Here is a 27,931-nt window from a genome sequence, read left to right as displayed (position 1 = left end):
TTTTTAAAGAACAGCCCAAGTGCTGGTTACCATGGGAGAAGGATTGGAGTGGGTGGGTAGGATGGGTGAGGGGGATAAAGAGGCAGAAAAATCTCATCGTAATGTAAGTTGGTCACAGGGATGGAAGTGCAGCATGGAGAATATAGTCAGTGACTCTGCAACATCTTTCTATGTTGACAGATAGTAATTGCACTAGTGGGGGTGAGGATTTAATAATGTGAGTAACTACTGAATTACTGTATTGTGTACTTGAAACCAAAATAATACTGTATATCAACTGTACTTCACTTAAAAAAAACAGCCCATTTTAGGGTGAAATAAGAAAAAATAGGAAATGTTTAGAAATTAAAAGAAAAGTTACTAAAATTGAAGTAATTCAGTAAGTGAGAGACCAATGATAAACTCAAACATATACACAGTCAAAATCACCCAGTCTATTATAACAGGGCTATAAAAACAACCATTTTGTTAAATAAATTAATGATTTCTAGCTATGCAAACAACATTGAACTAGTTGCCTTAAGGGTATCTATATAATTATTCCAAGTCATTTTTTTCCCACCCATTTGATTTTATTTAAACTCACTTTCACCTCTAAATTGAAAACAAAAGGGAAAAGCATTAGCTTCTCTATTATGTTATATAATGCACCTCTTTTATTCAATTGTGTTAAGCCTTTAAAATAAAAATTGGTCTTACTCCTTAACCTGTTTTCAAAATACTGACTGCCTAATTTCTTTAATCAGACAATTGTCACTATATAAACAGAGAACTAAGATTCCAGATGAAACAGATGGAGCACACAAGTGTATATTTTAAAGCATAATTGTTCTTTTCGTTTGACTATTCCCAAAAGATTAGAAGTCAATGTTTAAGACATATTTGTAAGGTCAAGAAAGAACAGAACATTCAAATTAAGAAAAAGCAACATGCTTTGCTGGCCATTTTTTGAGTCCTGAGCTAATCTATTGTCCTTGTGAAAACAATACAGAAATTTCAGATTCCTAAAGCATTGCATAGTTGATAAAACTTTCATATACATGAATTTCTGCAATGTAAATAAGGTAATAGCCTCCTTTGAAAATTAAGGAAGCTAACACTCGACTCACCCACACTCATATAGCCAATTAGGCTGGAGTCCACAGCTAACAATAGCCTCAAAGGGGTGAATTTAATAGGGCAATGTTTGCAAAAGGCATAAAATAAAAACAGCCAAAGGTGGGGAAAATGCTTGAAAAATTATTGGTGTCCTGCATGAAGACAGGTGGGGACAGATTACTTAAAAAGTAAGAAATAGTGCTCAAATTACCAGGTGCCTTTCCACCAGGGGCTGAGCATCTGCCGCCATGTCAATATAATTGACTAGAGGAAAAAAACATGTTTTTAATATGGGTGAAAACTTTTTCTTGCCTCAGACAAGGCCATTTTTATCTCTGGATAAAGATAAAACAAACATTGATAAAAAGACATTGATCCTGGCAAAAATTTAAAAAGTAAGTGGGAAGTAGCATTCAACTATTTGACATTAAAATGTGTCAGCTACTTTCCAACCATACTATGGGTTCAATATGGTCTTGGTGAAGTAGTCTATCTTAAGTTCCAAGATCGTTTGGTAGTTGGCATGCTTTTTTTCCTCCCATCAAAACAATCATCTGATTCAGGCTTGTCAGATACAATCTGTAGGTGAATCACAGATTGTTTAATGCTATAACTTTCTTCATAAGGTAAAATCCACCTTATAACCTTAGTTCTAAGATAAAATAGTGCCCCAAACCAATGACGAAAACACATTAAATACCTATGAAAACTAAAAAACAACTGTCAGTATTTAATTATTGTAGAGAATAAGTTTAAAAAGTACTTCTTTTATATTTGTTATAATTGATTAAGAACATGTAAACTATAAAATAAATGATAGAAGTTTGGTGAAGCTGAAAATGACAAATCAGTTTGACCAGACTTTTCAAGTACATTATTAATTTTACAAAAACCATCACTGAAAGAATAATGATGCCAATTACCCTACCAGACATCAAAATGTCTCTAAACTTTTTAATTATTCAAAAGTCTTATACTAATGTCAGAATAGACAGATCCTTCCAACAAACAGAAAGTGGATATGTGTATATATAAGAATTCAGTATATAATAAGGACATTTCAAATCAATGGGGAAATCAGTAAGTGGTGTTGGCTAACCATGTGAGGTAAATACTTTTAGATCCCAAAAGTATGTTACACCAAAAGTAAGTCCGACTAAAATGTAAAAAGAAAATAGAAAATGCTACAAAGATATAAAAGTGAATATTAATTAACAAGAGCAACGACAAAATTTGGGATGCAAAAGGCCTTTAATAAGCATGTGCCAAAAGCAGAAACTATAAAGGAAAAGATCTTAAAATTTAATTATACAGCATTTTAAAATTTCATGTGGCAAAAAGAACATGTAAACAAACTACAAAAACATGTACGCATGGAGTTTCTTTTTGAGGTTATGAAACGTTCTGGAATTAGATAGTGATAATGGTTTTAGTATATAATCATATACTAAAACCACTGAACTATATACTTCAATAGAGTGAATTTTATGGTATGTAAATTATATCTCTAAAAAACCCAATATATCAATTGACAAAATAAATAGAAAATGCCAATAAACACATAAAAATTTACATTTAAAAATTATAAATTAAAACAACTAAGATACAATATTTTCCCCCTCCTAGATTAGGAAAATGTGTGTATTAAACCAGGTACCTCAAAACAGAAAAAAATAGGAAGCAACTTAATTTTTATACAGTAGGACATTAATTAAACAAACTCTAGTATATCCATACTATTACAGATAGTTGTCATATTTTTGGCTACCCAGAATCCAAACACACATCCTAGGTTAAGGAAATTCCCTCCTGTGAGTGAGCGTCTTGGCAATGGGCAACAGGACCCTGCCCCCATTATTAGAGCCAAAGTGGGAGGCGGGGAATATTACCTTGTCCTTCATCCTTGAAGCTGAGATGCTGCTAAGTGATTTTAGACCCAGATGGGCAGATGCTTCTGCCCAGGTTTTGAATCCTGAGGAATTGACACCAATAAACAGTGATAGAGAATTCACAATAGTTGCAGCAGCCAAGTCAAGATGCTAGCAGTAGTGGTGGCAAAAGTCCTGAGAAAGGCAGTGCCACTGGAGGGGTCCTTACCAGACGCTTCCTGGACCATGACCTTGGCCTGTTTTAGCCTCGCTGGGTTCCTGCCCATTTTTCAAGCATGGCTGACCATCTTCCCTGTTGACTCTACAAGCAATCTTAATAGCCTACCAATAAATTATTTAGTTAAGCAAGTCAGAACTGCTTCATGTTGTTTGCAAGCAAGAACTCAGCCTAATACATGTATAATAAATACAATGTGGCCATTAAAAACAATGATGTAGATCTCCATTTACAGACAGGAAAAATGTAAGGCTTCATTAAGAAAAAGAAAATTTTCACTCTGCAAAAAGTTCTCTTTACCAACTTCCAATGGATTTAACATATGGTCTCCTTTCTATTACAAAAACATTCAGATGTCCACAGCATGCTTACATGCAATCCTTGTCCTACCAGTAGTATGTTGGCACACTTAGATTCAGCTATATTTGCTCCCAGGCCTGTTTATGCCCACTGAGCTTCTTATAATCATGTGATTTAATTAAATATTATGTAAACTAATTAAATGAATATAAAAGAGAGTTGTCCTTTGTATGAAAATGACAGTGAATGCTTTAGAAACACTCAATAAAGATGAGCAGTAAACTGCTAGAACAGCTGTACATGAAGCAACTTTAAGAGATTGGACAGAAAGTCAATAAACTCTAAAATAATTTTGTTTTCTACCTTTACGAAACCAAACAAGAGTATCTGGAAATCTGGAATGAAACAAAATGGATGTGGTTTAATCAAGAAAGAAAATTCCAGAGGAGCCATATGCAAAGAAAAGGCCTTGGCCCCACATATAACTATTGGAGAATGAATAAATATATGTTTTAGGTTTCTTAAAAAATTAATAGAATATATATACATAGTTTTTTGTTTTTATTAAGGTATCATTGATATACAATCTTCTGAAGGTTTCAAATGAGCAACATTGTGGTTACTACATTCACCCATATTACCAAGTCCCCCACACATACCCCATTGCAGTCACTGTCTATCAGCATATTGAGATGCTATGGAGTCACTACTTCTCTTCTTTATGCTATCTGCCTTCCCCTTGACCCCCCTACATTATGTGTACTAATCATAATGCCCCTTTATCCCCTTATCCCTCCCTCCCCAACCCCCTTTACTTTTGTAACTGCTAGTCCCTTCTTGGAGTCTGAGCCTGCTGCTGTTTTGCTTTGTTATTATACTCCACAAATGAGTGAAATTATTTGGTACTTGTCTTTCTCCACCTGGCTTATTTCACTAAGCATAATACCCTCTAGCTCCATCCATATACATCGTTTTTATGGTTCCTCTCTTCAACTGACCAACCACTGGACAGTTAGGGGGGTTTCTACCACATTTCCATTTTCTGTGACAGAAGACTCTGGAAAATACCACAGAACAAAGGGGAGAAAAACCTAATTCCATTTTCTTTTAAAAGGGTCCTAGCAATTTACATTTTCAGCCTTGACTAAAACCAGTCATAGGCCAGCTTATACAAACAGGTGAATAATAAGGCAGGATTGAGAAGGTGCAATCTTAACAAAGACATTGCTAAAATCTAGACTTTGAAGAACCTTCTTCCCATCATTGAATTTCCTTTGTCCTACAAAGCCATGAAATGCAATGGCCCGTTATAATGGCTATATCCAATATGGTATGCTGCAATTTTTTAAAGTTGTTGCCATTCAATCCTCAGTGGAAGTTAGAGAAGATTTTCCTCACATAAATCTTATATGACACTCGTTCTTTCTCTAAAAATATTTATGGGCTATACAGACATAAACCCACAGATATATTGTCATTTAATGTATGATAAAGGAGCCATGAACACAGAATGAAAAGACAGTCTCTTTAATAACTAGTGTTGGAAAACTGGACAGCTACATGTAAGACAATGAAACTGGATTACTGTCTAACCCCAAACACAAAAGTAAACTTGAAATGGATCAAAGACCTGAATGAAAGTCATGACACCATACAACTCTTAGAAGAAAACATAGGCAAAAATGTCTTGAACATAAGCATGAGCAATTTTTTCCTGAACACGTCTCCTCGATCAAGGGAAACAAAATGATAAATGAACAGGTGGAACTATATCAGACCAAACGTACATCAAACTGTACAGCAAAGGATGCCATCAGCAGAAAAAGGCATCTTACAGTATGGAAGAATATATTTATAAACAACTCATCTGATAAAGGGTTAACATCAAAATATATAAAGAATTCATATGCATCAACACCCAAAAAAAAAATAACCCAATCAAAAAATGGGCAGAGGACCTGAAAAGACACTTTTACAAAGAAGAAATACAAATGTCCAACAGGCACATGAAAAGATGCTCCACATCACTAATCTCAGGGAAATGCAAATCAAAACACAATGAGATATCACCTCACACCAGTTAGGATGGCCACTACCCAAAAGACAAGAAATAACAAATGCTGGCGAGGGTACAGAGAAATAGGAACCCTCCTACACTGCTGGTGGGACTGCCAATTGGTTCAGCTGCTGTGGAAATCAGTATGGAGGTTCCTCAAGAAACTAAAAATAGAAATACCATTTGACCCAGTAGTTCCACACCTAGGAATTTACCTGAAGAAAACAAAATCCCTGATTCAAAGAGATATATATACCCCTATGTTTATAGCTGCACTGTTGCAATAGTCAAGATATGGAAGCAACCTAAGTGTCCATCAGTAGATGAATGGATAAAGCAGAGGTGATACATATACACAAAGGACTATTACTGAGCCATGAAAAGAAAAGAAATCCTCCCATTTGCAACAACATGAATGGATCTAGAGGGTATTATGCTCAATGATATAAGCCAGGCAGAGAAAGACAAATACCATATGATTTCACTTATTTATGGAATATAAAAACAAAGCAAAACAGAAGGAACAAAACAGCAGTACACTCATAACACTAAGAAATGACCAGTGGTTACCAAGGGGGAGGGGTTGGGGTGGGTGGTGGAGAAGATGAGGGGGATAAAGGGGCACAATAACTCACAATCACAGCATAAGTTAGTACAGGAATGACAGTACAGAATGGATAACATAGTCAATGATTCTGTAACATCTTTTTCTGATGACAGACAGTAACCACACTAGAGGGGGTGAGGACTTAATAACACAGAAACTGTTGAACCACCGTGTTGTACATTTGAAACCAATATAAGACTGTATATCAATGACATTTCAATAAAAAAAATTTATGGGCTACAGCAAAATTATAATTTCCTAGAAAGTTTTTTTAATTGTGGTAAAATACACATAAAATTAACCATTTTAACCATCTTTCAGTGTACAGTTTAGTGGCATTAAGTACATTTACACTGTGGTGTAACCATCACGACCATCCATCTCCAGAACTTGCTCATCTTCCTAAACTGGAACTGTACCCATTAAAAAATAATTCCTCCATTCCTCCTCCCCCCAGCCCCCGGTAACCACCATTCTACTTTCTGCCTCTATTAATTTGATAAATGTAGGTCCTTCATACAGGTAGAATCATACAACATTTGTCCTTTTTTGTCTGGCCTGTTTCACTTAGCATAGTATCTTTTATTAAAACCATTAAACAACTTTATTTTTTGATAATGTAATTGCCTTTTTTTATTGAAATATCATTGATACACAATTTTATATTAGTTCCAAATATACAACACAGTGCTTCAACAGTTACCCATATTATTAAATCCTCACCCCCACTAGTGCAGTTACTATTTGTCAACATAGATCTTACAGAATCATTGACTATATTCTCCACACTGTACTACTATCACCATGACAAACTTGTATTACAATTGAGAATTTTTGTGCCCCTTTATCCCCAGGATTACCCATGTTGTATCACATGTCAGCATTTCATTCCTTTTAAGGCTCAATAACATTGCATTGTATGTCTATACCATATTCTGCTTAGCCACTCATCTGCTGATAGACATTTGGGTTTTTTCTGCCTTTGGGCTATTGTGAATAATGCTGCTATGAACACTGTTGGACAATTACCCGATCAAGTACCTGCTTACAATTTATTTGAATATAAACTCAGATTTGGAACTGTGGGATAATGAAGTAATTCTATACTTAAATTTTTTTGGAATAACTGTCTTCCACAATGGCTGCACCATTTTACATTCCCACCAGCAATGCACAAGGGTTCTAATATCTTTACATCCTCGCCAACACTTGTTTTTATTTTTTGTGTTTTTTTTAATACTATCTATCCCTTTGGGTATGAAGTAGTAACACACTTCCTTTTTTATACGTCAGAAATTTCAACAAAGTATTAGAGAATCAAAACTAAAATATGAAAGAGATGAAAGGCTATGACCCTTCATTATCAGTCATTTCATTGTTATTTTATTTCATTTACAGTATAATCTTCTAATATTTCCTGAAATTTTCCCCTATATACTGATTTTCTGGCAAGAACCAGTTACAATATGCACTTTAAATGTGAAGTATTATTGCTTTGAGCCCTACTTTATGAATGACTAACTTGATAGTTTTATACAATAACTTGGAATGAGTTCAAAGAGATTCAGATTAGATGCATCACCAGGTCATTAGTAAGTGTTCCTGGCTCAGGATGTGCTTATTTTTAGACTGTATATAAAAAAGGAAATGTTGTGAACTTCATTTACACCAGTTATTCAGAAACCTGGCATTCAGATTCAGACACATTTCTCTAAGCTTTTTCCTGAAGATAATGAGAGAACTAAACGGGTAGAGTACACTAAAGGATAGAATATTGTGCATTCAAAATTGTAAATGAATAGGCAAGTAATAATGAAGTGATATGAACCATAATTACTACAAAAAAGAAGACTGACCAGTAAAGGTGATGTGGGCAATATCCAGAATCAGGAACATATGATTCTATCACCCTGAACAACTCAACTTGCTTGTTGTATCTGTTTTAGAAATCATAAAACTCATAGAAAAAAACATAGGTAAAAATCTCTTGGACACAAACATGAGCAACTTCTTCATGAACATATGATATCTTCCCGGGCAAGGGAAACAAAAGCAAAAATGAACAAGTGGGACTATATCACACTGAAAAGCTTCTGTACAGCAAAGGACACCATCAATAGAAGAAAAAGACATCCTACAGTATGGGAGAATATATTCATAAATGACATATCTGATAAAGGATGGGCATCCAAAATATATAAAGAGCTCATACACCGCAACAAACAAAAACCCAGGCTGAAAAAAGCAAGTATCAAATGATTTCACTCATATATGGAGTATAAGAACAAAGAAAAATAGTGAAGGAACAAAACAGCAGCAGAATCACAGAACCCAAGAATGGACCAACAGTTACCAAAGGGAAAGGGACTGTGGACGATGGGTGGGAAAGGAGGGACAAGGGCGGAAAAGGGGCATTACAATTAGTAGATATAATTTAGGGGGTGGGCACGGGGAGGGCTGTAAAACACAGAGAAGACAAGTAGTGATTCTATAGCATCTTACTGCACTGATGGACAATGACTATAATGGGGTATGTGGTGGGGACTTGATGATGGGGGGAGCCTAGTAACCATAATGTTGTTCATGTGACTATAGATTAATGATACCAAAATAAAAAATAAAAAATAAAAAAACATTAAAAAAAAGAATCAATGAAAGCAAGAGCTGGTTCTTCAAGAAAATAAACAAAATTGATAAACCCCTAGCCAGACTTATCAAGAAAAAAAGAGAGTCTACACACATAAACAGAATCAGAAATGAGAAAGGAAAAATCACTATGGACACCAGAGAAATACAAAGAATTATTAGAGAATACTATGAAAAATTATATGCTAACAAACTGGATAACCTAGAAGAAATGCACAACTTTCTAGAAAAATACAAGCTTCCAAGGCTGACCCAGAAAAAAATAAAAAATCTGAACAACCAATTACCATCAACAAAATTGAACTGGTAATCAAAAAATTACCTAAGAAGAAAATACCTGGACCTGATGGCTTCACCATTGAATTTGATCAAACATTTAGTGAAGACCTAATACCCATTCTCCTTAATGTTTTCCAAAAAGTAGAAGAAGAGGGAATACTTCCAAACTCATTCTACAAGGCCAGCATCACTCTAATACCAAAAACAGGAGAGGGAGGACACCACAAAAAAAGAAAATTACAGACCAATATACCTGATGAACATAGATGCAAAAATACTCAACAAAATATTATCAAATCAAATCCAAAAGTACATCAAAAAGATTATCCATAATGATCAAATAGAATTTCTTCTAGGGATACAAGGATGGTACAATATTCAAAAATCCATCAACATCATCCACCACATCAATAAAAAATGACAAAAACCAAATGATCATCTCCACAGGTGCTGAAAAAGCATTCGACAAAATTCAATGTCCACTCATGATAAAAACTCTCAACAAAATGGGTATAGAGAGCAAGTATTTAAACATAATAAACACCATATATGACAAAACCACAGTCAACATCATACTTAACAGAGAGAAGCTGAAAGCTTTTCCTTTAAGATAGAGAAGACAAGGATGCCCACTCTCTCCACTTTTACTTAACATACTACTGAAAGTCTTAGCCACAGCAATCAGACAACACAAAGAAATAAAAGGCATTCAGATTGGCAAGGAAGAAGTTGTCACTGTTTGCAGATGACATGATATTGTACATAAAAAACCCTAAAGTATCAACTCCAAAACTACAAGATCTAATATCGGCATTCAGCAAAGTTGCAGGATACAGAATTAATACACAGAAATCTGTTGCATTCCTATACACTAACGATGAACTAGCAGAAAGAGAAATCAGGAAAACAATTCCATTCACAATTGCATCAAAAAGAATAAAATACCTAGGAATAAACCTAACCAAGGAAGTGAAAGACCTATATCCTGAAAACTATAAGACACTCACTCTTAAGAGAAATTAAAGAGGACACTAATAAATGGAAATTCATTCCATGCTCTTGGGTAGGAAGAATTAATATTCTCAAAATGGCCATCCTGCCTAAAGCAATCTACAGATTCAATGCGATCCCTATCAAAATACCAAAAGCATTCTTCAACGAACTGGAGCAAATAGTTCTAAAATTCATATGGAACCACCAAAGACCCCGAATAGCCAAAGCAACCCTGAGAAGGAAGAATAAAGTAGGGGGGATCTCGCTTCCCAACTTCTAGCTCTACTACAAAGCCACAGTAATCAAGACAATTTGGTACTGGCACAAGAACAGACCCACAGACCAGTGGAACAGAATAGAGAGTCCAAATATTAACCCAAACATATGTGGTCAATTAATATATGATAAAGGAGACATGGATATACAATGGGGAAATGACCCTTTTCAACAGCTGGTTCTGGCAAGACTGGACAGCTACATGTAAGAGAATGACACTGGATTACTGTCTAACTCCATACACAAAAGTAAACTCAAAATGTATCAAAGACCTGAATGTAAGTCATGAAACCATAGAACTCTTAGAAGAAAACATAGGGAAAACTTACTTGAATATAAACATGAACAACTTCTTTATGAACATATCACCACAGCAAGGGAAACAAAAGCAAAAATGAACAAGTGGGACTATATCAAACTAAAAAGCTTCTGTACAGCAAAGGGCACCATCAGTAGAACAAAAAGGCATCCTACAGTATCAGAGAATATATTCATAAATGACATATTCAATAAGGGGTTAACATCCAAAATATATAAAGAGCTCAAGCACCTCAACAAACAAAAAGCAAACAATCTGATTAAAAAATGGGCAGAGGATTAGCACAGATAATGTAGGGGGGGTGGCATGGGGAAGGCAGTATAGTACAGAGAAGACAAGTAGTGATTCTATAGCATCTTACTACGCTGATCAACAGTGACTGTAATGGGGTATATGGTGGGGACTTGATAATGGGGGGAATCTAGTAACCACAGTGTTGTTCATGTAAGTGTATATTAATGATACAGAAAAAATAAAATAAATAAATAAAAAGGGAAAATGAGCACCCAGTTCCCAGATCTTGGTCTCTAAACATCATTTAAAAAAATGGGAGCAAATAATCCAATTAAAAAATGGGCAGAGGAGCGGAACAGACAGTTCTCCAAAGAAGTAATTCAGATGGCCAACAGACACATGAAAAGATGCTCCACATCGCTTGTCATCGGAGAAATGCAAATTAAAACCACAATGAGAGATCACCTCACACCAGTAAGGATCGCCACCATACAAAAGACAAACAATAACAAATGTTGGCGAGGTTGTGGAGAAAGGGGAACCCTCCTTCACTGCTGGTGGAAATGCAAATTAGTTCAGACATTGTGGAAAGCAGTATGGAGGTTCCTCAAAAAGCTCAAAATAGAAATACCATTTGACCCAGGAATTCCACTTCTAGGAATTTACCCTAAGAATGCAGCAGCCCAGTTTGAAAAAGACAGATGCACCCCTATGTTTATCACAGCATTATTGACAATAGCCAAGAAATGGAAGCAACCTAAGTGTCCATCAATAGATGAATGGATAAAGAAGATGTGGTACATATACACAATGGAATATTATTCAGCCATAAGAAGAAAACAAATCCTATCATTTGCAACAACATGGAGCGAGAGGGTATTATGCTCAGTGAAATAAGCCAGGTGGAGAAAGACAAGTACCAAATGATTTCACTCATATGTGGAGTATAAGAACAAAGGAAAACTGAAGGAACAAAACAGCAGCAGAATCACAGAACCCAAGAATGGACTAACGGTTACCAAAGGGAAAGGGACTGGGGAGGATGGGTGAGAAGGGAGGGATAAGGGCAGAGAAAAAGAAAGGGGGCCTTACGATTAGCATGTATAATGTGGGGGGGGTGCATAAGGAGGGATGTGCAACACAGAGAAGACAAGTAGTGAGTCTACAGCATCTTACTATGCCAACAGACAGTGACTGTAATGGGGTTTGTGGGGAGGGACTTGGCGAAGAGGGAGTCTACTAACCATAATGTTCTTCATGTACTTGTAGATTAATGATAATAAAATGAATTTTTTTTAAATCCGAAAAAAAAACCCAATTTAAACATAGGCAAAGGGTTTGAACAGATTCTTCAGCAAGGAGGATATCTGGGTGGCAAATAAAGAAAGGAAATGTCCTCAGCATAGTAGTTGTTAGGGGAAAAAAAAAGTACTAACCACTTTTACATGCTGTTAGTGGTAGTACAAATTTGTACAACTTTTCTGGAGAGCAGTTTGCAACTATTTAACAAAATTTATAATGTACATACCTTCTGATGTAGCAATTCCACTTACAGGAATTTTATCTAAAAGACCTGCTCAAAGTGATCCCTCATGCACCACTGGGGGGAATGTAAAATGGTGCAGCCACTATGGAAAACAATACGGAGGTTCCTCAAAAAATTAAAAAATACAAATGCCAAACCGAATGCCATACCACCCATTAATGCCATTTCTGGGTATTTACCCCAAGAAAACAAAAACACTAAATTGAAAAGATATATGTACCCAAATGTTTACTGCAGCATTATTTACAATAGCCAAGATAATGGGAACAAACTAGATACCTGCTGATAAACAGATAAAGATGGGAAATATATACATATTATATATATAATATATACATATTATATATATAAATATACACATATTATATATATATAATATATAGATGTGGCATATATATTATGTAATATTACTCAGATATACAAAGGAATGAAAGCCATGTGCAACAACATGGATGGATATTACACTATAGCCTTGCCAAATGTTACCACTGGGGAAAAGTGGGCAAGGGATACAGATCCTTTCTCTCTACTATTTATAACTGCATGTGAATCTAATATAAATCTACTAATTATCTGAATCAGTTATATCAATTGAAATTTAAGTTATTAGTAACAAAACAATAACCAAAATAACCAAAAACAAAAGCAAATGCATTAAAAAATAAGGGAGAATAACTTGATAATAAGGACAGTCTAGTAACCATAATGTTGTTCAAGTAATTGTACATTAACAATATCAAAATAAAATAAAATAAAGGAGAATAAAGAACATATAAAAGTGCAAGAATTTATAATCAACAGACCAATGCTACAGAAAATATTAAAAGTTCTTCAGGCAGAAGGAATATGACTGCAGAAAGAAAACTGTATACATATAAAGTAAATATGGAAAACAAGCAGTTAAAAGAAGAGAAAATTTTATAAGCAAGTATGATAAAGGTATTTTAATGGTGTACAATGAATTCTAAAGCTACAATAAAGAAATTTAAAAATAAAAGATATGCTCATATGGATTTGATGTAAGGCTCATAATAGTATGTGTATATGTAGATATATAGATATAAAAATACGATCCCATGTGGGTAGAGAAAAAATGAAGGGAGATAGGTATTACATAGGCTTGAAAATGCACTGAAAATTGCTGGAAGAACACACAAGAAACTGCTAACAATTTCTCTGAGAAGGGGCCTGGGAAGTCAGAGCACACTGCTTTTTACTTACATGCCATTTTGTACCTTGTGACTCTATTACCCGGAACATATATATTACTTTTGGTATAAAAAATAAGCTTAGCAAAAGTACCACTCTCTGACCTTGCAGTACTGCTTTCAGGATATATCTTAAGGAAATAAACAGAGAGATACTAAAGATACAAATACAAGAATATTCATCACAAAAATTGGATACAAGTTAAATGACTAAGTAAATGAGGATTGGTAAAATAAATGATGGCCCATGTATTCAATGGAATACTAGATGGCTGTTAAATTTAAATTTTCTAACATACAAAGATAGTCAGCAATATGCTGAATAATAAGTCCTTTTTTTTTTAAACAGAGACACACACAGACACAAGTGTGTATGTTTGCACAGGAAAAAGTTCAGAAGACTAAATAGTTACCTTGGAGAGTAGTCATTGTGGTAGTTGTGTTTTGATTTTCTGCTGGCCTTTTTGAGAAAATTTCATCAAGTTTTCTACAATGAACATACTGTTTACTGAAACCCATGTGGGGTTAAACCCATAAATCCCAGGATTACACAATTTGGCTTATTGCCCATGTATATTTCTCAAGCAAGTTCAGATCCCACTTTGGTTAACCCAATCCTGTAAGAATCCTGGATTACATCTAGTTCTAGCAGGCTGTTTCCAAAAGGTCATATGATACGTGATGTTTTCAAGAGGATTAAAATTTATTAGAAAAAGGCACTAAAACCAAATGCGCTTTTTGAAAATTTATGTTAAAATCTTGTTCCCTGTAACATTTAAAATTTTGAGATATTTGTAAAAGGAAAGCATTTACCTTCATTAGCACTTCTATTCCGGGCTGCCTGGACTGCAAGATAAATGTTTTTCTGTAACAGAGTCCGAAGAACTCAAGTAAGTATTACAGTACAAAATTTATCATTAACTTACACTAACAGCCTACTGAATGCTCAAGTAGCAATAAAAGTTTATCTAGTGCAGCAGACTCACAGACTCCAAGAAGGGACTAGCAGTTACCAAAAGGGAGGGGTGGGGGAAGGTGGGTGGGGATGGAGGGAGAAGGGGATTGATGGGTATTATTATTAGTGCACATGGTGTGGGGGGATCATGGGGAAGAGAGTGTAGCACAGAGAAGACAAGTAATGACTCTCTGGCATCTTAGTACACTGATGGACAGTAACTGTAAGGGGTATGGGGGGGACTTGATAATATGGGTGAATGTAGTAACCACAATGTTTTTCATGTGAAACCTTCAGAAAAGTGTATTATCAATGATACTTTAATAAAATTTTTAAAAATTGTTTTAAGTTTATCTGGTATGACCAGCAAATTCCAGTGAAATGACTAAGGGTGTTTTTGGTTTTTTTAATACATGATTCCCATTTTTTAACAGAAAAAGGGATTTCTATGACTTTTCATATGACATAAGGGTTAATAAGATTGCATTTATTTTCATTAATTTAATTGCACTTTACATGCTACCAAGTTGATATGATTTGGAGGAAAATAATTAGTGCCTTTATCTCTACTTGTGAGAGCTGACAGATCAGAACAAATATTAACACTAACCACATGCCTATTAGTTTAGTGACAGTTGGCAAGGTGGGGAGAGAGAACCATCTCATCACTTCAAAACTTTCCTCATGCAACCCCTTTATAACCAGCACTTTTCTATACCCCCAAATCCTGGCACCCACTGATGCTTTCTTCCCTATAGTTTTGCTTTTTCAGATTGTCATATAAATGGAATAATACATTAGGTAGCCTTTTGAGTCTGGCTTCTTTCACTTAGTTTAATGAACTTTAAAATTCACCTATGTTATTATATGAGTCAACAGGTAGTTCCCGTTTTGTCATGGAATAGTATTCCACGGTATGGATATACAACAATCTGTTTATTCATCAGTTGAAATAACTGGGTTTTTTCCAGTTTTTGGTGATTAATGCTGAATAATGCTGCTATAAATACTAACATACAGGCTTTTCTGTGAACATAAGTTTTCATTTCTCTAGGATAAATACCTAGAAGTAGGACTTCTGAGTAATATGGTAGATGTATGTTTAATTTCATAAGAAATTAGCAAACTGTCTTCCAAAGTGGATGTATCATTTTTCATTCCCACCAGCATTGTAGTAAAGTTCTGGTTGCTCTGCCTGTTATTTACACTTAGTATTGCCAGTTTTGTTTTCTTTTGTTTTGACATTCTAATAGCAGTAGTGGTATTGCACAGTGATACCTTACTTTGTTTTTTAGAACACTTTTAGGTTCACAGCAAAACGGAACGGAAAGTACAGAGATTTCTCATTTACCTGTTGCCCCTCCACATGCACTACCTCCCTCACTGCCAACACCCGGAATTAGATTGGTACATTTGTTACATCATGATGTATGTACATCATGAAAATAATGCTGTGATTTTAATTTACATTTCTCTAATGGTTTTAATTTGCATCTACCTAATTTGCATTTCCTTTATTTGTTATTTGTTTATCTTCTAGTGGAAGTGTCTATATCTTTTGACCATTTTGTTGCTGGGTTGTTTATTTCCTGAGTGTCAAAATCTGAGGGTTTTCAAATTTTATTCTGTATACATTTTGTCAGAAATATGATCTGTAAATATTTTCTCCAGTCTGTGACTTGTGTTTTCATTTTATTTCAGAGAACAAAAGTTTTCATTTTAATAAAGTCCAATGTGTCCATTTCTTTTATGGATTGTGCTTTTGGGATAATACAGATTTCTAATCACATTTCTTTGTTCATGTCTTTCTTCATATAGACTATTCATTCTCCTAACTAGCAACTTCAGTCACAAAGCTGAGAACGATTTCTATAAAACTGCCAAGAGTATTGTTAAATGGGTACAGAGTTTCAGTTTGGGAAGATGAAAAAAGTTCTGGAGATGGTTGGTGATGACAGTTGCACACAATGTGAATGCACTTACTGCTACTGAACTATACACATAAATTGTTAAAATGCTAAGTTCTATTATATAATTTTATCACATAAAAGGAAAAAACTGCCACAGAACAACAGTATGTGAAGGTAGTCTTCGTTCTAAAATTCAAGTGTTAGAACACTTCAGGCAGTGGTGAAACCAAGGCCACGGAGTCAAAGCTTCACTTGGGATCCATGTATGATGAATGAGGGTCCATTTCCAAGAAAGGTTGTCTCATTTAGTCCTCCTACTCATCTTATGAGAAAGATACTATACTATGCTTCTTTCATAATTCAGGGAACTAAGGCTTGGAGGGCAGAGTTGCCTACTGAAGGTCATTCTTAAATCAGTAAATCAAGGAGGAAGCCTCCAGACAATCTGACCCCAGAGCTCTCACTCAGGACCATTCCTTGTACTGTCTCCAAATCTGGGGAAAAAAACTCTTTGCTCACCTTTTGAGAAGTGTAAAAGTTTTGCCAATCTACAAATAATTTAACATTCTTTGGTGATTGTAAAATGTCATTTCACTAGATTGGTTTCCCATACTATACTGAACAAAGATAAGTTACATGGTATCTTTTACTTTGCAATAGAGTGGGTAACAGCTCTGTATCTGAAGACAAATGGCCTGATGTTAAATCCTGGCTCTGGCTTCAGGCTGAAATAACTTATGCATTTTAGTTCACATAAAAAGAATATCCAATTTGGGGTGATGAAATTATATAGCACTAGAAGTCTGTTTATTCAAATATGTTGCTTATCCTATCTTGAAGCTCCAAAATATAGGTAAGACTCACTGATACTGTACAGACCCAGTAATGCTTAGAATATTTTTCAATCTCTATAATAAAGTTAGCTATTACTATTTATAAAAAGAATTACCTTGGACAAATCACTTCATCTATAAAATAAGCATTTAAGAATAACGGCTCTGAAAAAACAAATCCTACTATTTGCAACAACATGGATGGAGCTAGAGGGTATCATGCTCAGTGAAATAAGCCAGGCAGAGAAAGACAAGAACCAAATCATTTCACTCATATGTGGAGTATAAGAACAAAGAAAAACTGAAGGAACAAAACAGTAGCAGAATCACAGAACCCAAGAATGGACTAACAGTTACCAAAGGGAAAGGGATGGGGGAGGATGGGTGGGAAGGCAGGGATAAGGGTGGGGAAAAAGAAAGGGGGCATTACGATTAGCATGTATAATGTGGGGAGGGGGGCACAGGGAGGGCTGTGCAACACAGGGAAGACAAGTAGTGAGTCTACAGCATCTTACTACGCTGATGGACAGTGACTGTAATGGGGTTTGTGGGGGGAACTTGGTGAAGAGGGGAGCCTAGTAAACATAATGTTCTTCATGTAATTGTAGATTAATGATACCAAAAAAAAAAAAGAATGGCTCTGGAATCAGGGCTTCTACCTTTGTTTGAATCCTGGCTCTGTCACTTACTGAATTTAAAGCATTAGGCCTGTCACTTTGTTTCTTTAAACTTCAGTTTTCTATGGCTGAAAACTAAGAATAATTACAGCATTGCTGTGAAGTTAAAATGAGACAACCTATACAAATTGCTTATTACAGTCCTTTAATAGAGCATAAGTCATAAAATGCACATGAACTGGTGTTGTTTTTTATTGGCAACATTAAAATGTGTGAATAACATTAGAAATCAAATCACAGAAAGTTCGTTTTGAAAATCTGCAGAGACAGCAATACTCTAAGTAATCACTTCTTAAAGAACTATAACTTATCTTCCCTGGTGCTCATAAACATTAACCACTCCATCGAAAGCTACTCTCTGCTAGTCACTCTGTATCACAATATTCCTGTTTCATATTTTATCATGCCACTTATCACTACTTGATATCTATTTTTTTTTATTTATTTACTGTCTGCATCCCCCTTCCAAAGTGTAAGCTCCATGAGAGCAGGAAGTACAACAGTTAAAAACATGGACTCAAGAGCCAGATGACTGGGCTTGATTCCTCTCTGCTGCTTGCTAGCTATGTGACCTTGGGCATGTTACTTAAGCTCCGTGTCTTAGTTTTTTTGTCTGTAAAATAGGGATAATAATGCATCTCTTTCATATGGTTATTATGAGAATTAAATGATAATATATATAAAGCACACAGTGAAACCCAGCACACAGTAAACCCTCAATAAATGCTAGTATTATGATTGACCTGGTTCATCACCACTGTTCCAGCAGCTTGAACAGTCCTTGGCACAGAGCAGACACCCAATAAACATTTGTTGCATAAATGATTAAGAGCTCCATGCCCCATTTGGAGTCAGTCTTACAGCTCAAGAACACTCCTAAAAGACAGATCTGGGAACAAGGGAGAGGGACTGGGAAAAGGTGCCTTTTATGGGGTCAGAGTCTCTGCTCAGACCCATCTTCCACCCTATGTGGAAAAGGCTGCTGGTCACCAAGGAGCATGATCTATATTCTAGAGCTGCCTTTGACAGCCAGGGCAGTACCTGGGTACCACCTCCTTCCTCCGATAACATTTATCAAAAGATTACTATGAGTAATACTTTGCATGTATTAAATCATTTAACTCTTACAGCAACCTTGAGGCAAACACTACAATTACCCCCATCTTATAAACAAGAACACTGAGGCACGAATAGGTTAAGTAACTGGCTCAATGTAACATAGCTAGTAAGTAGCTAAGTCTGAATTCAAACTCAAGAAATCTAGTTTTAAGGCCCATGCTTTTAACCACTATGCATTTCAGCATAGGGTAAAAGGCAGCTAGCTGTCTTTTTCACTGTGGAACCCTGACATGTTAGTATCTGGAATTCTTTACTCTGAGGTCATTTGTTTTTTAAGAGAAGAATTCTCCAGTGTCCTACCTGAAAAGCATATATCAGGCTGCTAGCTACATTTGGAGCAAGTTGAGAGGAAAAGGTTCACCATTCAGTCTGCAGAATTCCACTGAATCTCCTTGTTCTCAGCACTGAGTTTCAATGCCCTCCACTCTGCCCACAGTCTGAGCTTAGAGGCTTTCAGGTTCACTTAGGCCAAAGACTCTCCTCCTGGTCTCCTAACCCCCAGAGCAGGTAAGATGGTGGCAGCGGGGCAGGTAGGGGGATCACCTTACTTCAGCAGGAAAGGGAAGAGCCCTGAGGGGTCCAACCCCATTCTATTGGTTTTTAAAACATTTCCCCTCTTTTCAGCCCTGGGTCACCTCCTCATCTTTCAGGGAAAACCACTTACCTTCAAGTTCTGAGCCTCACATGGGTAATGTGAGATAAGAGAACTCAAGTCTCTTGATAGACCCCTCTGCTCTACAGGCAGGTTCCCCCTCTTCCTCTGCCTATTTTCCAATGATGTGTTCAAATCACTCTTCTGCTGATATCCCTCTCTCCTGCTATCTTTGTCCTTACAGGTTTAAGTGTTTGAAAATTTCTTCACTGATGTATTAGTGAAGTTGAGGAGGACAAGAGATCAACACGTATGGTCAGGTGGTTGTGTTTAAACCCATATACTACTTTTAAAATGCTTTTTTTTCAAATGAAGAAAAAAATAGATGATGCTGGTAGTAGGCATAAATATGGAATGAAAGGTATGAAAATAATAGGGAAGAGGAATTAAGACTTATCAAGTTCCCATCATATGCCAGGCATTTTAAAACACTTTAACCCTAACAACGATGTCAAACTGTCCTCCTTTTAGAAAAGATGAAATTCAAGTTCAGAGACGTAATGAGAGCTTCTTTGCCTAATCGGAAATAGTTAATGAATGGTATAGTCTCATTCTAACTCATGCCTCTTAGAATCCAGAAAGTATGCTCTTTCCTTTACTTTATGTTGTCTTGTAAGAACAGTTCAGGCATAAGATGAGGACCTGAACTAAGTTAACAGTCATTAAAGTTGGAATAGAGGGTGGATTCAAGAGATTCTTTGGATGTACTGTAGTAGTAGTGTGACACTGTTTTCAAGCATAAACAGAACACTGACAAGCAGTTCTGTACAGGTATATGCAAATACTAATATTCATACACATGGCAATTTGGTAACAGATGCAATTCAACCCAAATGTCTATCCTCACTCATTCTGAGATCTTCAAAAGGTATCCTCTCCTCCCTTACCTAAAACAAACACAAATTTTCCTATTCTCCCACTTCCTTACCATTTCGTACATGGTTTTTTTCTTCTACCTCTTCTGGATAGCCATTCGTTTGATCCTGGCACCCAAAGCTCTGCAGAATGCCTCCACTCCCTAGTCCCCTGCCTGGCACAAACACACTCCAGCAGTGTTTCTTCCCTGAGTTCTAATTGCAACTGGTTGTCCTGCCCTGACCAAAACAAGTGGTGACTAGGCCTTAATACTGCATTATCAAGGAAAGAAATAACTGCTGAGTGCCTAGTATATATCTTTGCTCTGCATACATACAGTAGGTCCTCGATAGATATTTATTGAATGAATACCTTTGACTTAAAAATGGATTCCTAGAACAGTAGTTCCCAGGTGATTCTGAAGATGAAACATGATTTCTTATAGAAAGATTATACATGCTGGTGAGATTCAGATTGGCCTTCAGAAGTTTATACAGACAAATACTATATATTAACAGAACTTTAACACCATTTCTTATGGGAAAATGAAAATTGAGTTCCAATTAAGATACCAAGATACCAAGAGACACATTTCCTGTTCACATTGCCAGCTCCAGAATAGACTTCTTTGCCTCATGGAGGCACTTACTGGTAGGGGCTAAGTGATGCCTGTCCTCAACTCAAGAACAGACAGTAATAACCAGTGGAGGTCATGTCCTGTCCTGCACAGATAATTAAACCAAGTACTGGTATTCCGCTTAGGAAAGCAATAAAGTGCTGAATGAAATACTTGATGTATTTTGTAATGTCTTTTATATAAAAACTTTAATATAAAAATAGTTTTCAGCAGAGCCAAGATGGCGACGTGAGTAGAGCAGCGGAAATCTCCTCCCAAAAGCACATATATCTATGAAAATATAACAAAGACAACTCTTCCTAGAATAAAGACCAGAGGACACAGGACAACATCCAGACCACATCCACACCTGTGAGAACAAAGCGCCTCGCGAAGGGGGTAAGATACAAGCCCTGGCCCGGCGGGAGCCAAGCGCCCCTCCCCCCAGCTCCTGGCGGGAGGAGAGGAGTCGGAGCGGAGAGGGAGAGGGAGCCCAGGACTGCTGAACACCCAGCCCTAGCCACCCACACCGGAGCACAGACACAGTGCATGCGTGGGGTCCTGGATACTAGGGAAACAGGGCAGCAAGACCGGTGAGCGGGTACCGGAGCCGGCACCGGAGGACAAAAGAAAAGCGAACAGTCATTTTTTAATTTTTTTTCTTTGTTTGTTGTTGTTGTTTTGTTGAGGCGAGTGCTTTTTGGAAGTCTTAAAGGGTCAGGGCAGGACACGTAGTCCAGAGGTAGGGAATCCGGGGATCTCTGGGCTCTTTAATTCCCTGGACTGCAGGGAGCACAGAGGCCCATTATGGAGACAAATAGCCTCCCGGCCGCTCCACCTCCAACGCGACTCCACCATTTTGGAGCAGCGGCCCGAGCCAGGCCACGCCCACAGCAACAGTAGAGATAAACTCCATAGCAGGGGAGGAAGCAGAAGCCCTGTCTGCACGCAGCAACCCAATACAAGCCACTAGAGGTCACTGTTCTCCCAGGAAAGGAAGGCCACAAACCAACAAGAAGGCAAGTTCTTCCAGCTGTCACTCGTCCCAGGTCTGCAAACTATTCCTATCACCATGAAAAGACAAAATTATAGGCAAACCAAGATCACACAGACACCAGAGAAGGAGACAGACCTAAACAGTCTTCCTGACAAAGAATTCAACATAAAAATCATGAACATGCTGACAGAGATGCAGAGAAATATGCAAGAGAAATGGGATGAAGTCTGGAGGGAGATCACAGATGCCAGGAAGGTGATTACAGAAATGAAACAAACTCTGGAAGGATTTACAAGCAGAGTGGATAGGATGCAAGAGGCCATTGATGGAACAGAAACCAGAGAACAGGAACGCATAGAAGCTGACATAGAGAGAGATAAAAGGATCTCCAGGAATGAAACAATATTAAGAGAACTGTGTGACCAATCCAAAAGGAACAATATCCGTATTATAGGGGTCCCAGAAGAAGAAGAGAGAGGAAAAGGGATGGAAAGTATCTTGGAAGAAATAATTGCTGAAAACTTCCCCAAACTGGGGGAGGAAATAATCGAATAGACCATGGAAATACACAGAGCCCCCAACAGAGAGGATCCAAGGAGGACAACACCAAGACACATAATAATTAAAAGGGCAAAGATCAAGGACAAGGAAAGAGTTTTAAAGGCAGCTAGAGGGAAAAAGGTCACCTATAAGGAAAACCCATCAGGCTAACATCAGACTTCTCGACAGAAACCCTACAGACCAGAAGAGAATGGCATGATATATTTAATGCAATGAACCAGAAGGGCCTTGAACCAATGATACTATATGCAGCACGACAATCATTTAAATATGATGGCGGGATAAAACAATTCCCAGGCAAGCAAAAGCTGAAGGAATTTGCTTCCCACAAACCACCTCTACAGGGCTTCTTACAGGGACTGCTCTAGATGGGAGCACTCCTAAAAAGAGCACAGAACAAAACACCCAACATATGAAGAATGGAGGAGGAGGAATAAAAAGGGAGAGAAGAAAAGAATCTCCAGACAGTGTATATAACAGCTCAATAAGCGAGCTTAGTTAGGCAGTAAGATACTAAAGAGGCTAACCTTGAACCTTTGGTAACCACGAATTTAAAGCCTACAATAGCAATAAGTACATATCTTTCAATAGTCACCCTAAATGTAAATGGACTTAATGCACCAATTAAAAGACACAGAGTAATAGAATGGATAAAAAAGCAAGACCCATCCACATGCTGCTTACAAGAAACTCACCTCAAACCCAAACACATGTACAGACTAAAAGTCAAGGGATGGAAAAACATATTTCAGGCAAACAACAGAGAGAAGAAAGCAGGGGTTGCAGTACTAATATCAGACGAAATAGACTTCAAAACAAAGAAAGTAACAAGAGATAAAGAAGGACACTACATAATGATAAAGGGCTCAGTCCAACAAGAGGATATAATCATTCTAAATATATATGCACCCAACAAAGAAGCACCAGCATATGTGAAACAAATACTAACAAAACTAAAGGTGGAAACAGACTGCAATGCATTCATTGTAGGAGACTTCAACACACCACTCACCCCAAAAGATAGATCCACCAGGCAGAAAATACATAAGGATACGGAAGCACTGGACAACACAGTAGAGCAGATGGACCTAACAGACATCTATAGAACACTACATCCAAAAGCAACAGGATATACATTCTTCTCAAGTGCACATGGAACATTTTCCAGAATAGACCACATACAAGCCCACAAAAAGAGCCTCAGTAAAATCCAAAACACTGAAATTCTACCAACCAACTTTTCAGACCACAAAGGTATAAAACTAGAAATAAATTCTACAATCAAAGCAAAAAGGCTCACAAACACATGGAGGCTTAACCATGCTCCTAAATAATCAATGGATTAACGAACAAATTAAAATAGAGATCAAGGAATATATAGAAAAAATGACAACAACAACACAAAGCCCCAACTTCTGTGGGACGCAGCGAAAGCAGTCTTAAGAGGAAAGCATATAGTGATCCAGGCACACTTGAAGAAGGAAGAACAATGCCAAATGAATAGTCTAACACCACAATTACTGAAATTGGAAAAAGAAGAACAAATGAGGCCTAAAGTCAGCAGAAGGAGGGACATAATAAAGATCACAGAAGAAATAAACAAAATTGAGAAGAAAAAAACAACAGCAAAAATCAATGAAACCAAGAGCTGGTTCTCTGAGAAAATAAACAAAATAGATAAGCCTCTAGCCAAACTTATTAAGAGAAAAAGAGAATCAACACAAATCAACAGAATAAGAAAGGAAAACGGAAAAATCATGACAGACTCCACAGAAATACAAAGAATTATTAAAGACTACGATGAAAACCTATATGCCCACAAGTTGGAAAACCTAGAAGAAATGGACAACTTCCTAGAAAAATACAACCTTCCAAGACTTACCAAGGAAGAAATACAAAAGTTAAACAAACCAATTACGAGCAAAGAAATTGAAACGGTAATCAAAAAACTACCCAAGAAGAGAACCCCTGGGCCGGACGGATATGCATCGGAATTTTATCAGACACAAATAGAAGACATAATACCCATTCTTTTAAAGTTTTCCAAAAAACAGAAGAGGAGGGAATACTCCCAAACTCATTCTATGAAGCCAACATCACCCTAATACCAAAACCAGGCAAAGATACCACCAAAAAAGAAAATTACAGACCAATATCCCTGATGAATGTAGATGCAAAAATACTTAACAAAATATTAGCAAACCGAATTCAAAAATACATCAAAAGAATCATACACCATGACCAAGTGGGATTCATCCCAGGGATGCAAGGATGGTATGCCATTTGAAAATCCATCAACATCATCCACCACATCAACAAAAAGAAAGACAAAAACCACATGATCATCTCCATAGATGCTGAAAAAGCATTTGACAAAATTCAACATCCATTCATGATAAAAACTCTCAAAAAAATGGGAATAGAGGGCAAGTACCTCAACATAATAGAGGCCATATATCATAAACCCACAGCCAACATTATACTGAACAGCGAGAAGCTGAAAGCTTTTCCTCTGAGATCGGAAACTAGACAGGGATGCCCACTCTCCCCACTGTTATTTAACATAGTACTGGAGGTTCTAGCCACGGAAATCAGACAAAACAAAGAAATACAAGGAATCCAAATTGGTAAAGAAGAAGTTAAACTGTCACTATTTGCAGATGACATGATACTGTACATAAAAAACCCTAAAGACTCCACTCCAAAACTACTAGAACTGATATCGGAATACAGCAAAGTTGCAGGATACAAAATTAACACACAGAAATCTGTAGCTTTCCTATACACTAACAATGAACCAATAGAAAGAGAAATCAGGAAAACAATTCCATTCACAATTGCATCAAAAAGAATAAAATACCTAGGAATAAATCTAACCGAAGAAGTGAATGACCTATACTCTGAAAACTAAAAGTCACTCTTAAGAGAAATTAAAGGGACACTAACAAATGGAAACTCATCCCATGCTCGTGGCTAGGAAGAATTAATATCGTTCAAAACGGCCATCCTGCCGAAAGCAATATACAGATTTGATGCAATCCCTATAAAACTACCAGCAACATTCTTCAATGAACTGGAACAAATAATTCAAAAATTCATATGGAAACACCAAAGACCCGAATAGGCAAAGCAATCCTGAGAAAGAAGAATAAAGTAGCGGGGATCTCACTCCCCAACTTCAAGCTCTACTATAAAGCCATAGTAATCAAGACAATTTCGTACTGGCACAAGAACAGAGCCACAGACCAGTGGAACAGACTAGAGACTCCAGACATTAACCCAAACATATATGCTCAATTAATATTTGATAAAGGAGCCATGGACATACAATGGCAAAATGACAGTCTCTTCAACAGATGGTGCTGGCAAAACTGGACAGCTACATGTAGGAGAATAAAACTGGACCATTGTCTAACCCCATATACAAAAGTAAATTCAAAATGGATCAAAGACCTGAATGTAAGTCACGAAACCATTAAACTCGTGGGAAAAAACATAGGCAAAACCCTCTAAGACATAAACATGAGTGACCTCTTCTTGAACATATCTCCCCGGGCAAGGAAAACAACAGCAAAAATGAACAAGTGGGACTATATTAAGCTGAAAAGATTCTGTACAGCAAAAGACACCATCAATAGAACAAAAAGGAACCCTACAGTATGGGAGAATATATTTGTAAATGACAGATCTGATAAAGGCTTGATGTCCAAAATATATAAAGAGCTCACACGCCTCAACAAACAAAAAACAAATAATCCAATTAAAAAATGGGCAGAGGAACTGGACAGTTCTCCAAAAAAGAAATACAGATGGCCAAAGGACACAAGAAATGATGCTCCACATCACTAATTATCAGAGAAATGCAAATTAAAACTACAATGAGGTCTCACCTCACACCAGTAAGGATGGCTGCCATCCAAAAGACAAAGAACAAGAAATGTTGGCGAGGCTGTTGAGTGGGAACCCTCCTACACTGCTGGTGGGAATGTAAATTAGTTCAACCATTGTGGAAAGCAGCATGGAAGGTTCATCAAAATGCTCAAAACAGACTTACCATTTGACCCAGGAATTCCACTCCTAGGAATTTACCCTAAGAACGCAGCAATCAAGTTTGAGAAAGACAGATGCACCCCTATGTTTATTGCAGCACTATTTACAATAGCCAAGAATTGGAAGCAACCTAAATGTCCATCGGTAGATGAATGGATAAAGAAGAAGTGGTACACATACACAATGGAATACTACTCAGCCATAAGAAGAAGGCAAATCCTACCATTTGCAGCAACATGGATGGAGCTGGAGGGTATTATGCTCAGTGAAATAAGCCAAGCGGAGAAAGAGAAATACCAAATGATTTCACTCATCTGTGGAGTATAAGAACAAAGGAAAAACTGAAGGAACAAAACAGCAGCGGAATCACAGAACCCAAGAATGGGCTAACAGGTACCAAAGGGAAATGGACTGGGGAGGATGCGTGGGTAGGGAGGGATAAGGGGGGATAAGAAAAAGGGGGGTATTAAGATTAGCATGCATGTGGGGGGTGGGAGAAAGGGGAGTGCTGTACAACACAGAGAAGACAAGTAGTGATTCTACAACATTTTGCTATGCTGATGGACAGTGACTGTAAAGGGGTTTATAGGGGGGACCTGGTATAGGGGAGAGCCTAGTAAACATAATATTCTTCATGTAAGTGTAGATTAAAGACAAAAAAAAAAAAGAAAGAAAGAAAAGGGGGACTACTCCCTGATAGGATAAAACTAACTGTAAATCAATGATTAATGCACACTTTAAATATTCTTAATTTTGATCACTTAAAGGGTGTCAGATGATCGGCTATGGAGGTACACTTTTCTGATAATATTCCTTTCTCTTAAAAAAAAAGAAAAAAAAAGCAGTTCCTGTGTGGTGACTTCCAATGAGTTCTACACAATGGTATAAAGGGCATATCAAAGTGTGGGCAAAGGGTCTGTCTGTGTTTATACAGAGGATCAAAGTCTAATTGGGCTACCCAGAAAATGAACTAAGATACGATATGAAGAAGAACTTCCAACATCAGCACTCTCTGGAAGAGTCATACCAGAAGATGAT

At 36.9% G+C, this 27,931-nt stretch overlaps 1 protein-coding gene across 5 annotated transcripts in view; it reads right to left on the bottom strand.

The window, feature by feature from the left end:
* ATP7A (ATPase copper transporting alpha) overlaps positions 1 to 27,931 on the bottom strand; it is a 194,686-nt gene that overhangs the window by 130,485 nt on the left and 36,270 nt on the right. The window contains exon 2 of one of the 5 annotated variants that reach the window (XM_057495796.1): positions 14,482 to 14,533. The exons of 3 other annotated variants lie outside the window; for them this stretch is intronic. The gene's annotated coding sequence lies outside the window, so the exon portion shown is untranslated. Of the gene's footprint in view, positions 1 to 2,987; positions 4,158 to 14,481; positions 14,534 to 27,931 lie in introns of those variants that run through there. One more of the 5 variants, XM_036929138.2, reaches the window with a different exon arrangement.

This window comes from Manis pentadactyla, chromosome X, assembly GCF_030020395.1.
Source record: "Manis pentadactyla isolate mManPen7 chromosome X, mManPen7.hap1, whole genome shotgun sequence".
Taxonomy (NCBI): Eukaryota; Metazoa; Chordata; class Mammalia; order Pholidota; family Manidae; genus Manis; species Manis pentadactyla.
The sequence above is the reverse complement of the archived record's forward strand: the minus strand, read 5'-3'. Positions and strand labels throughout refer to the sequence as shown.